A 12,532-nucleotide genomic window follows, 5' to 3' on the forward strand; every position below is an offset into this window, starting at 1 on the left:
TATGATACAATGGATATGATAAGGCTGGAAGGCACAGTAAGAGATTAACTAAGCTTTTATCCTTTTCTCAAATGGTACCACACCTTATCTATGAATCAGCTTTCTATTATAATCAAAAAGATTATCAGGGAGAGATCTTACACATTGTGGAATTTATAACCCCCTTGATATCCCAGGCTAGTATTTAATTATGCTTTACTCTCTGTGGTTTTCATTAAATCTAAGTTACAAATTTTGCTTCACAAAGCAACAACTAAGTAAAGACATGAGGCCTGAAAGTATAAAAAAAAATGCTTAAAGAGGAGTATAGAAAAAGCAGATAAACAGACCATGATACGATTTAAGGGTATGACTCGTTTTGACAAGAGCAATTTTTCTTCTCATTTCCTTTGCTTTAATAGCATCAGTGAATCTTAGTGGTTCTTTATAGTAATTTGAGGAAAACTCATAATAAAGTCATACTTGTCGATCTCCAATGTAAGGACTTGTACCAGCTGGCGCTGCTCATTGCCCCCTGGAACGTCCCTCAGCTATAATCCCACCAAATTGCCTTCGGCAGTTCTTACCTGCAGGCATTTTTGCCAGTGGTGTTCACTTAACAGATCTCTACCCATTTCTGTACATCTTTCGATAAGTATTTAATAAATGTTAATCTGAACTCAGTGCTTACGTTTTCTAGAAACTTCTTCTATAATAACAATAATTACCTAGTGGAAGAGAGAAACATTAAACAAGTAGTCACGCGTACTATAAATTTACAATTACTGACGGTGATGAGTACACAGTGGGAGGAGTCAAACTTCCCACTGGGAGGAGTCAAACTCAAGGATCTAGCCAATATCCTGAGGATGGCACAGGGAAAGATACAAAGAACCACTCTCTCTGACAACACTGCTGAGCCGCTGAATTTAACCCTAGAACTGCTCTGCCTCTGAAGTGCTCATTATGTGAAACAATGACTGTTCCTCATTTTTAAAGTCACTTACAGTTGAATTTTCTGTTACTTTCTGCGAATAGTAGCCTAACTTATACAATCAGCTTTCTGATCACATTTGCTTTACTTTCAGTTTTATTCAAAAATCTTTACTAATTTTGAATTAACTTTATAATGGGCTAAAATATAAATTAATATGGTATTTTCTAAAAATTCTACTTTTACTTAATTGGGAAACTTTCACCAGAAATTTCAGCATAAGCATAAAATGATGTGGGGATTTTTATTTCGCCCCTTTTAGAAACACAAAGCACTCTTGGGGAGTTTAGATTTCTTCTTTTTTTTTTTTCTTCCTCTTCTTCTCCCCAAAACGCCCCCAGTACATAGTTGTATATTCTAGCTGAGTGCCTCTGGTAGTGCTATGTGGGACAATGCCCCAGCATGACCTGATGAGCAGTGCCATGTTCACGCCCAGGATCCGAACTGGTGAAACCCGGGGCCACCGAAGTGGAGCACGCGAACTTAACCACTCGGCCATGGGGCCGGGCCCTTGGTTCCGATTTCTATGGCAGGAATCTGCATGTGGCTAACAATTCTATTTCTAAGTAGGAAGTGTGGCTACTTTGACAGATCATGGCTTGACAACAAACAAGCAAGTCTAAGTTATCACACAGTGTGGATGTGAATCCAACAGCAGGATAATGACAGTTGCCAAGAATTTGTACCTGCTGTCGCTTCATACCAGTGTTGCCTGTCAAAATGTCTCTTTTTCTTACACAGAAGCCATAGAATTTTTAAGGCTAGCAATTACTTACAATATACAATGAAGTACATCAAATCTAACAACCACTCTTTAGCCCCTCATTATTTGGTAGTCTCTTTGTTAAATGTAGTCAACCATTTTCATCTAAATTATTTATTTATACTGTATATTTGACAAGCATATATTCCTCGCTTTATATTCTTATGGCATTTAAACCTTCCTGAAGAGTTATGGCTTTTTTTTAAATATTGTCATTTGTAAAACTTATCTTTATCCCATTACCATTTTAATGGTAATTAAACTCTCTAATTGGAATAAATACAAATAAGAAAATGTAAATGTAAAGGAAAATGACCCTAAGTACATTCAATAATAAATCACCAGCTTAAAATACTGGAATGCAACCAAAGAAGAAATAACCCCACATATGTTTGGTGAATGTAAATTTGCATAAAACCTCTGGAGTGCACAAAGCACAAAGATTTCATTAAACTTCATCCTACCCTTTTCCTCAACTTGATGAAACGAATAACTTCTAAAGATATAAATAACTTTCTACAATTGCTAGGTAAAATGTGATTTAAACATCATAAAAAGTGAAGAATAAAAGTGATAATAATAAAAGTGAACAATCTCTCCCAAATTTTATTTCCCATACCAAAAGAAAATATAATTCTAGTTTGGCGTAGAAATATTGGTAAGAGCATCCCAACTGTAGAGCAATTTCAGGTTATTTTATAACATATAATAAGTCAAATTTATTTGCAACTCAATGACTGAATACTAACCAATTTATTATGTTCAAACTGCATACATACCCTACAGGAGATAGACACTGTTTGTTAAACTGAACTTATTTGCTTTTGTAGAAGGAAATTCTAAACAAGAAGAGCAATTTCTAAAATTTGTGAAGGACCCATCTTCAGGGTATGGGATCAGGGGCATAAGTCACTCCACCCAAAGGAAAGAAAAGAATACTTCTGCTTGTGCAAAAGTACAAAGGAATAAAAATAAGATACATCTTAAATTTAAAACTGGGAGAGGTTATACACATGACATACAACTTTTCCAGAGGAAATTTACATTTTCAAAAATAAACAATATTGTCTTTTACCATTTTAAAGGAAATAATATGTCAATGTTTAGATCTGTAGAGATTTTTTTAAAAGCTTGAAGGAAAAGTCTGAAAAAAGTAATGAACTAGGGAAAGCGTGATTTGTTTTGGGCATTGGAGGCAGAAACCAGAGGCGGTGGTGCGCTGCTTCCTCAGCACGGCCACCTTTCCCTCACTCCCTTCTACCCCGTTCCACGGCGGGACAGACAGCCCATCCTGGGAACGACAGTTACCAAACTTAAACTGTCCCTAGAAAAGGCAATACAACCAAATGTTTACATTTCAAAAAGAGTACAAGACTCATTCCAATTACAAATATCCAAGATAACTAGAATGACGTAAAAAAGTAAGTGAACAGATTAGGTGCTGTTAGTCTCCTTGAAAGCAAGACTTGTCTGCGAAAAAGCAACCCATACAATCAATAACAAAAAACTGCTGGTAATTCTCTTCTGAAACTGACTTAAGTCCTCATTTAATGTGCTAAAAATAATCTTCCCCCTAGAGGAACTTAAAGAGTTGGTAATATACTCAGCTGCAAGCAGGATAAAAAATACTGTAACTTTCTATTAAAAAAATCATGATATTACATCCTTAGATGATCAGTTAAAAATCATCAAAACAAAACATTTTATATGTGTGACAGAAAGAGATACTAATTGTTTACAACATTCTCTTAATGTTAAAAATGCAATTTTACTTTGGAAATCTTCCACTTGACATTTGGAGATGCCTTCTATAAATATGGCAGAACTGCCCTTAGATACCTGTTAACAGTAAATAATTGACTCTGCCATCCATGTCTGAAAGGCGGATGCCCTGTTCCAGGTCACCTGGGAATACATCAGACTACAGCTGGGTAGGAAAAGTTTCTCATGGTGCTGCTTTCCTGGAAGTAGCCACAGAAATGAGGCTAGACTTTTCCAGTCATCTGACCTCCAAATGGTAAGTCACACAATGGGAGAGTCAAACCTTCTTTGGCACAATCTGTTGATCTCATTTTCACTGTTGGTGATAGTTTTCTTACTATGGGAAGGATCCTGGCACAGCAGTTTTCACTCTGCTACAAACAAATGTTGCGTAGAGTGACAGAGGGAAAAACATGGGAAGAACACAAGAAAAGGCGGATGGATAATGTAAATATAGTAAGGGGGAAATTAATAGCATCAGATAATAACACGAGAATAAAGTGACTGATCACTGTTTGGTTGCAATGAATGGATTTAATGTATGTGGGCATATTTTGTAAAATGTACAATGTGTTAATTAGTAAAGAAAAGTATAAGTCATATAAGTAAAGGAACAACAAATTCACAATATTTTAACAATTATTTCTCATAAAAAGATCACAATGACGGTAGAAGAAAGGGGGCAAAGAAAACAAGAATGAGACAAGAGAAGTTTTAACCTCAATCAGCAGGAAAATGTCTTTCCTCATAGAGAAAATTGCCTCTCTCTGATAATCGCATTAATACCAACGGATCTTAGTTAACCATTAGCCTTTATGAACTTGACCCCTTTCAGGTTGAAACTCATCATTTTCTTTTTCATGAAAGTAAAAGACCTCTGGGCATTGTCTTTGACTTTCCATTCAATTGCCAAGAAGAGGGTTACTTCATTTTCTAGGTACATCATAATCAAAGTTGATGGTAACAGGCAACAGTGACAGAAAGGAAGTCAGGATTCAGACAAAGAAATAGAAGAAGCTCATTGAAACAAACTATAAAAAAACAGGCGGTAGGAAGGTGTCACATGAAAAGAAAGACTGACATATAAAAAAAGGACAAGTAAAGCCAGATAAAAAGACTCCGAATCAAAGAAATAAAATGAGAAAAGAGTAGAAAGAAATGGAATAAAAGAAATTACAGTTAGCTCTAACAGAAAAAAATAAAGAATCTAAAAATGCACGGAAGACAGTTGGAATAAAAAGTGAATGTAGTTACCAGTTTGAAAAGGAAAATCGGCAAAAATAAATTCTAAAAGAAACAAAAAATGTGCAAATACACGTTATATTAGCATTGGCATTTGTATAAAGGAAAAGTTAAAAACCCTGTTCAGAAATTTTTGTCCACTGTCATACTGGGAAGAACACAATCATGAGTAGCTTATGTCTCTACAATATACCTATCAAGTAATGATTTCCTAAAAAATTATCTAGCCATTTAGGTAGTTCATGAGGTAAATGATCTCAGACATTGCTAAGATGCACTTGTAGCTCAGAGAAATAAGGCAAAACAAAGATCAGCTGAAAGTCTAGCTTTTACTTTCATCTAAACTTAGTGACACACACACAAAACAATCAAACTGCTCTAAGATATAAATATGATCTCGCATTTCTATAAGGAGATTAAAATGACCCCTAAATTATGAATATTTTCTTCACTGTTCTTATAGTACACATTTTCTATTTAACATAAAGACTATGGCATCACATTTAGCCAGCCAATAGTTTATCGATACCTGATAGACACTGTTTTGTTCTTTCATTTTCTAATAGAGAAAAAACACAGGAAAAATACCTCTGTCCCCTCTGCTTTGTTTTTCAGAGAAGTACAGTGGATATAGCAGTTAAGAGTTCTGGTTGTATACTTAGACCCATTTGGGTTCAAACCATACCTTCTCTACTTACCAGCTGTGTGATCTTGGTCAAGTTAATTAACCTCTACAAGTCTTTATTTCCTTATAGGTAAAGTAGAGATGTTTAAAATACTATCTGCCTTGGGGCTGGCCCCGTGGCCGAGTGGTTAAGTTCGCGCGCTCCGCTGCAGGCGGCCCAGTGTTTCGTTGGTTCGAATCCTGGGTGCGGACATGGCACCGCTCATCAGACCACGCTGAGGCAGCGTCCCATATGCCACAACTAGAAGAACCCACAACGAAGAATACACAACTATGTACCGGGGGGCTTTGGGGAGAAAAAGGAAAAAATAAAATCTTTAAAAAAAAAAAATAAAATAAATAAAATAAAATAAAATAAAATACTATCTGCCTTGCATTCCTCCCAGTGTTGTTTTGAGAACTAAGTAGATATAATGTAGCTTAAGTGCTTAGCATGGGGACTGGCACAGAGAAAATACTATCTGCCCTGCCGTTACTGCCATTATCCTTATGCTACTTGTCCAAGTCACACTCCAGGGATAATTTATGTTTACTGCATCATGCATCACTTTTCTTCCCATAGATAGAAAAAACTGAAGTGCTCTAATCCTGGCAACAACTTTCATAGCCCATCACATCTCCACATTATCACTGACATCATCTCCACCAAATACTGAGCACTGACACACATAACTTTCTAGAAGCACTTTTATCTCCTTCAGAATTCAGTTTAAGCTGCTGAAATAATATTCTTACCTTGGTAAGTCACTCGAAATACACTTGTCAATTGGGATCACGGTGTCCCCACGGAAGGCACCTTCAGGACTGCTGGGCTGTCATCCCTCCACGGCTTCAGTCAAGGGTGATAAAGAAGACGGAGAAACTGCTGCTCTGTGATCTTCTGTTTCTGTGTTTGCCATTGTCAGCTAAGAATAAGGAACAATGTTATTCTATTTAAAATGCAGAATCCTCCTGAGTTATAAATTGAGGCTGGGCATTGCTCACGATTTACTTCTCGTCATGTTTCAGACCACGCAGCAGTCAGTAGACGTGAAATCTCACTAGAAATGGACAGAGATAAGAGCCTAAAGGAAGACAGAACCATGAATCTAAGTCTTTGATTGGTATAATCCTATTTAAGAAAGAAAAAAATGATAATTTGTTGCAAAGTATTTTAATTTTTGCTGTTTACTAGAAAATGGCTTATATACAAGCAAACTTAACGTGAGGACTATGTTCTTAAAAAGTGCAGCAGTGTTTTTTGTTTTTGTTTTTGTTTTGTCTGCCTTTCATTCTTTCCTTTTTGGGAAGCTACCTTCCCCAATTCTGACGGTACTGTTGATTACGTGGCCTTGCTTTCCAGGCAGAAAAGTGAGTGTGTCCAAGGCTAGCCAATCCAAGTGCCCCCTTCCCCACGCAGAGCGACTGGTAAATCAGAGTCCAGTGAAGAAGAGACAGTAGTACTCCATTCTCTGGGATTGCCAGCCTTAAGAACAGGGTAAATCTCCACCACTGAGAATAAAGCCAAAACAGAGGAAAGCAAGGGCAGGAGATGGAGAGAGAAAAAGTGAGAGATTCCTGATGACAGCATTTGAATCCCTGAAACCAGCTATTAAAACAACCACATCTCCTGAGTTTCCTGGGTATGTGAGCCAACGGATTCCCTTTTTTGCTTAAACTTGTTTGAGTTGGGATTCTCCCATCTGCAACCTGGAAATCTTGAGTAATGCACACAGAAAACCTAAATTTTCTTAACACCAAAATAACATGTCCACAAGAAATAATGTCAATGAGCGTTATAGGGTCCTTTCCAGGGTGTAATCACCCACTCAGGATGCTGATAAAAATGGCTATGAAGGCTCGTCTCTGATGTGTCCCACTACGGAGGAGTCCTACACCAAGGGGGAGTCCCAAGGTAACATGATATATCACTACTAAGGGAAAGATATTACTTATAGGGTAATAAAAAATACTACTTTCACCTTTTTACACTATTCTGAAATAGAAGCATTCATTCACCCACAGATTATCTACTGAGCACCTACTTGGCAATGTTCTAGGCACTTAGAATTCTTCAGTGAATAAAGCAGGAAAAAAGTGTGCTCTGGTGGAGCTTACAAACTAGTGGGGGGAGATGATAAACAATAAACATAATAAATAAGTAAATTGTAAGATGTTAGAAGGTGAAAAAAGCTATGGAGAAAAATTGATAAGGGAAGTTAGGTTAGAAGTATGGAGATGGAGGGAACTGCAATTTTCAATAGGTTTGTCAGCATAGGCCTCACTGAGGTGGTAACATCTGGGCAAAGATCGGAAAGAGGCAAGGGAGTGAGCCATGCAGTATCCAGGGAGGAGCGAGAAGGCCCTAAGGTGGGGTGCACCTGGCAGGAGTGAGGAACAGCAAGAGTAGATGAACAGATGGACAAGAGGGGATGTAGCTGGGATGGGGTTAGAAAGGCAACGGGGGGGGAGGGGGGGTGGAGATAACAGGGCCTTGCAGGACCCTGTTAGGACTTTGAGGGAATTAGAGAGCCCAGGGAGTGTTCGGAGCAGGGGAGTAATATGATTTTTTTTAAAAGATAATTTTGGCTGGTTTGTTAAAAATGCATCAAATTCATCAAAATCACTGCATTTCAATATTCTAATCTGTCCATATATTAATATCTTCTAATACTTACAGAAACTCTTTGTAGCAGAGACTGCCAGCTGTCTGCCAATACCCATCCCTTCCCTTTTCTACAATACTAGAATCTCTGATTTTTAACTGAGGCATAGGGCTGCCCAACACAAAGATTGTTTTCCAGTCTTCCTTGCAGCTAGGAAGGGCCATATGAATAAGTCTGTCCAATGAAATATTAACGGAAATGACCAAAGCAAGAGAGTTCACTCTTCGTTTTCCTCCTTTCTGCTATCTAGAACGAAGACGTGATGGCTGACAGTGGCTTGGTCCTCTTTAACTTTGATATGATGGTAGGTATGAAAGCCATGCCCCAAGGAGGACAAAGAAGTTTAAATCTCTGACAACACGGAGTACCATACCAACCCTGGATTACCTACTTCCAGAATTTTACCCAAGAAATAAACTTCTGGCTTGTTCAAAACAATGTTCATTTGGGTCTTTGTTACTTGCAGTTGAACCTAATCCTGAAACTCCTGATACTCCTTGAACTAAGTTACTTTCAAGAACCTATAACATACAGTATTGGCTTAGAGCAGGGAAATGGGAAGAACAGTACGATGGCTTGGAAATCTAAATTTAATTGAGAGTCCCATAATTTGGGGTTTGGGGCCTTTTGGATTCAACAAGCCTTCACAATTGCATGAGCCATTTCCTTAAAGTAAATCTCTCTCTCTCTCTCTATATATATATGTTGACATCTATATATACAATATACATACATACATATCTATCTATATACATACATTTCTTTCTCTCTATATACACATATATATACACACACATCCTGTTGGTTCTATTTCTCTGGAGGACCCTAAAACCCCTCTTTCAAAGACCACGCCAGCCTGCAAGGATGAGCTGGAATCAGCCAGAAAGACTTTTCTGAAGCATGGACGAGTAGAGTCAGTCCACCGATGGATGCAGTGGGATCAGTAGTGGTGATCTGGATCAGCAAGACGCTATGGCAACCGCAGCAATACCCACCCCACCAGCAGCACCAACAGACAAGTGACCACATCCAGGGCTCTTCTTCATTTGGGAAAGGGCATCTGGAGGACTTCTATTTTGAACTACAGTTAACTGCTAAGGTTCTTAGATAATCTACAGAGACAGGAAGCTCAAAGAGTATGATACTAGCCTTGCTGGTAATTAAGCATATGGAAGAATAAAAGAATGATGACCTAACTTACACTCGCAAGTATTATGGAAGAGTACATACCTGTTTTACATAAGAGAAAGATAATGTTTTTCTCTGCCACTTTATAGCCATATGACCTTGAGTATTATAAGTTTTCAGTCCTCTCCTCTGCAAAACCAGGTTATCCACAAGGTTAGGAGGAGCAAATAAAATGGTGAATGTGAAAGTGTTTGGCACACTGTTCGGCATGTGGTAGACATTCAGTAAATGTTAGGAGCATCTGAATCTACTTTAAAAGAGAAGAGGTATTTCTCTCTACATAGTTTAACACGAGATGGCACTTTCCTCTGCCCAGGTTTCCTCTGATATTCCAACTAGAGGCCAAAAGGATGCTGGCCTTCACACTCCTCCTCTAAGCTCCTCACAGTGGGACGCTGAGGTTCTCTTCCAAGGCTTCATAACAACCACGGTCTGTTCAGTTCTTTCACAGGCTGAGTATCATCTAATCGAGGAATGCTTACAAGTGAAATCAAGCTGCGTATTGCACGGCAAAATTATATGATTAGAGAGTAAATCACCTTGCAGAACAAAATCCCTTGACTGTCCTGGTGTGTTTATTATAAAATTCAATTATTAAAAAAATAAAATTGACACTGAATTATTCAAATATCTCTCTTGAAATATATCAATAGTATTACTTTTTACTTAGGCATGATTACAATCCTAATCTTCATCAAAAGAGGTAATCATTTTAGTGATGGGTCTATTTTTTTTCCTCCATGTAAAATACTTTCAGGATGCTTTTAGGTGGAATGCGTTAGGTAAGTGTGAAATCATTAGCATTATTAAATGCAATATTTCTTCTGTAATGTTACTATAAAAACAGTGTCATCGTCACTAAAAGTAGAACATATTAACAGGTTAAGTAGAATATTCAGAATACAATAGGTTTGCAGACAACATTCCTGCACATTACTAATTAAATGAGAACTAATTGTTAATTAGAAATCAAAGAAATAAAAATGTGTTAATTTTAGTTTGACACTAAATACTATGGTATTTTAGCAGAGTACAGATAAAGGCCCTGCCTTATGCTTTATTAACACACATAGTTTAACTGACACACTGAAAAAATCACACTTTTTCTTTACTTCCCATCTCTTAGTAATTTTACATGAACATAAGGATTCCCCTCATACCCACCCCTTGACCTGCTCTCCTTCCTCTTTAAAAAGGCACTGGAGTTCAAGTGGAGATGAGCCTACACTCTGGAGCCAGAGTGTCCAGCTGTACATCCCTGCTGCCCACTTCGGACAAGTTACATAACCTCTTTGTGCTTCAGTTTCTTCATCTGTAAAATGGGCTTAAAAATAGTAGCTACGTCATAGAGTCGACGCACTTGGCACATAGTAGGTACCATGCAGATAGTTTTAAGCAAATCAATTTTCAGATCCTTGCCGTCCATCTACATGCTTTCCTAAAACGTGTTTGCCCAAGAAGCTGCCTGTCTCAACTACAGTATGTCCTTGTAAAGTCTCCATTCTCTCATTTTACAAAAGCAGGGCATTTCTCCTATGCCCATTCCAGGGCCTCAAACCAAGGGACAACTCCACAATTCCTTTAATGAAAAAACTATAAGTGCCCCCCACCAAGCTGTATCATTAATATATACATTTCCAATAAATCTTACTTTTTATATTTAATAAGTATAAAAAATGGTAATATAGACATGCTGTTTTGAATAATTGTGTACTAAACATAATTATAATAATGAACACTCAATCCTGAGGAAAGTTTTCAACACTTACAACCTTATGGTCACAGGACATTTAAAAAATGTGTTGTTGTTATATGATAGAGTGGCCTATAAAAGGTTTTCAGCATTAAAAGATAAAATTCTATGGAAGAAATGGAGTGGAAATACAAGTTTAAGGAGCAAAAGAAAGGATGGAAAATTTCCAGCTGCTGGAGAAGAGCTTGTTAATGGTTTTAATGTTTATAAATTCCTACAGCATTCAGGTCTGGGGCGAGAAATACACCACAAACCTGTGACATCTTGTCATGCAGGTAACCAAGGAAGCTATCAGACGTAAGTGGGGCATGTCAACTTGAAGAGAATTCCACTGGCCACAGACAGACCACTCTGACCATAAAAATAATGTAAAAGATTGAAACATTGAACATATAAATACCCACAAGTACCTATAATACTAAAATAAAAATTTAAAATTTCTTTATATCATCATTCACCTTTGGAGATTGCCAGGCACCAACTTATTGTTCTGAAAAATGACAAATGTACTTTCCTGCTTCCCTGAATGGGCTATAATTCAGGATAATCAAATAGATGATTAGAGAAAATTCTTCCTCAGAGAACAATCATAGCTAATACATGTAGATGGAATAAAAGAACTAGAAAATCACCGTTGTGTAAACCCTAATGAAATAAGGGATCCAAAAAGAATGTTTGTCCAGGTAACGTCTGTCATTCTTAGATGAAAGAGTGATGGGAAAGCTATAAGAGACGTATCTGGCTGATACCACTTACACCACTGATCCATGTTGATGTCACTAAAATAGGACAACCAGAAATTGTTTTCCGTATGTGATTCCACACAGATTATAATCCCAGGACATAGAATGCTGTGAAGCATTGCTGCCACAAACATTCAATGTAATCAAGTCTCTACATCTAACTTCTAGTTTATGAGAAGTATGGGAGGTAGAGAAACGTTAAATGACATGGCATGAAAATAGGGAGGAGGGAGAAAGGTTACAAATGAAAGGAGACTTAAGAATCATTGGTGGCAAGTCAACCAAATGCAATGCATGAACCTTATTTAGACCCTGATTTGAACAAACCAACTTTAATAAGACATCCATTTTTGAGGCAACTGGTGACATCTGAACACAAACTAGGTATTATTGATATTAAGGAAATTATTTTATTGGGAATGAATAAGTGGTATTGTAATGATAAATATTATCTGTTAGATATACAAATCAAAGTATTTGTAAGTAAAACATGATGAGAATTTGCTTTAAAATATTCCCAAAAGAAAAGTGGAAAGGAGTATAGACAAGAATACCAGGAAGCTGAAGGTTATTGAACTTGGGTGAAGAGCACCTGGGAGTTCGTTTCACTATTTTTCCTTTTCCGTGTGTTTGAAAATGTTCATAAAATGTTTTTTAAAAATCATATGGAATTTCTATTTTATCAGATTCATTTAAAAGACTGATATAACAATTTTATTTTAAAATGTCAACGTTCATAGTATACCAGAAATTACATCTTTTTTGAGCCAGCCCTGATG

At 37.2% G+C, this 12,532-nt stretch overlaps 1 protein-coding gene across 6 annotated transcripts in view; it reads right to left on the reverse strand.

Annotated features, from left to right (window-relative positions):
- Positions 1-12,532, reverse strand: part of DCDC1 (doublecortin domain containing 1) — a 443,558-nt gene that overhangs the window by 413,238 nt on the left and 17,788 nt on the right. For all 6 annotated transcript variants that reach the window (XM_070626537.1, XM_070626535.1, XM_070626540.1 and 3 more), the window contains exon 3: positions 6,160-6,329. The gene's annotated coding sequence lies outside the window, so the exon portion shown is untranslated. The remainder of the gene's footprint in view (positions 1-6,159; positions 6,330-12,532) is intronic.

Source organism: Equus przewalskii, chromosome 6 (genome assembly GCF_037783145.1).
Source record: "Equus przewalskii isolate Varuska chromosome 6, EquPr2, whole genome shotgun sequence".
In the NCBI taxonomy this organism is placed as follows: domain Eukaryota; kingdom Metazoa; phylum Chordata; class Mammalia; order Perissodactyla; family Equidae; genus Equus; species Equus przewalskii.